The following is a 1173-nucleotide window of genomic DNA, read 5'->3' as shown; positions in this document are numbered from 1 at the left end:
GGCGGCGCCCGCCTGCCCATCCAGCGCCCGCAGGTAGCAGAGGAGGCGGCTGTAAGCGCGGTAGTTGGCGGCCAAGCGGGCGTTATCGGTCAAGCCCCGCCACAGGTCCAAGTCCACGGTGGCGCTGGGCACCCGCTCGGCGCGCGCCAGCCGCGGGGGGTTGAAGTCGGGCTCATTGAAGGGGGGACCCAGGTAGTTCAGCTGCAAGGTAGGGGTGGGAGGGGACACACAATGAGGATGGGGTTGGGGTAGGGACCGGTCACCTCCTCCTCCTGCCACGTGCCGAGTCCCTCTGCTCATCGTGTCCCCAGTCTCTCCATGTCCCACGCATCCCAGGTCTCTGCGTCCCCCCCAATCTGGATGTGTCCCCCCGCCTCATCCCAGGTCTCCATGTCCTCATGCCCACCACGTCCCAGTCTCTATGGTCCCCACGTCCCACGTTTTGGTGTCACCTATTCGGGCATGGTCCCCCTTGTCTTAGGTCTCCGTCTCCTCCTGCCCATCACGTCCCCTTTCCCATCAGGTGCCCAGTCTCTATGTCCACCAGGTGGACATACCCATTATGACCCAGGTCTCATGCACACCATGTGTCCCCCCAGTCTCCATGTCCACAACATCCCAGGTCTCCATGTCCCCAATCTGAACACACTCAACATGTCCCAGGTCTTCAGATCCCCCTGCATCCCATGTCCCCCCTGCCCATCAGGTTCCCAGTCTCCGTGTCCTCCACATCCCACGTCTCCATGTCCCCAGTGCGGACGTGTCCCTGAAGTCCCAGGTCTCCATGTTCCACAGCACACCATATGTCCCCCTTCCCATCCTGTCCCAGGTCCGTGTCACACTGCCCACTGTGTCTCCAGGCTCCACGTCCCCCACAGCCCAGGTCTCAGTGTCCCCCAGCTGGACATGCCCGCCACGTCCCCTTCCTTTTCATGTCCCTGGTCTCCATGCCCACCATGTCCCCCAAGTTGACGTGCCCACCATGCCCCAGGTTCCATATCCCCCAGGTGGACGTGCCCATCATATCCCACGTCCCCATAACCCCCAGGTGGACGTGCCCACCATGCCCCAGGTTCCATATCCCCCAGGTGGATGTGCCCACCATGTCCCATGTCCCCACGTCCCCCAGGTGGACGTGCCCACCATGTCCCATGTCCCCATTCCCCCAAGGTG

This window comes from Charadrius vociferus, unplaced genomic scaffold, assembly GCF_000708025.1.
Source record: "Charadrius vociferus isolate BGI_N301 unplaced genomic scaffold, ASM70802v2 scaffold3003, whole genome shotgun sequence".
Classification (NCBI taxonomy): Eukaryota; Metazoa; Chordata; class Aves; order Charadriiformes; family Charadriidae; genus Charadrius; species Charadrius vociferus.
This window is presented reverse-complemented; position numbering follows the sequence as displayed.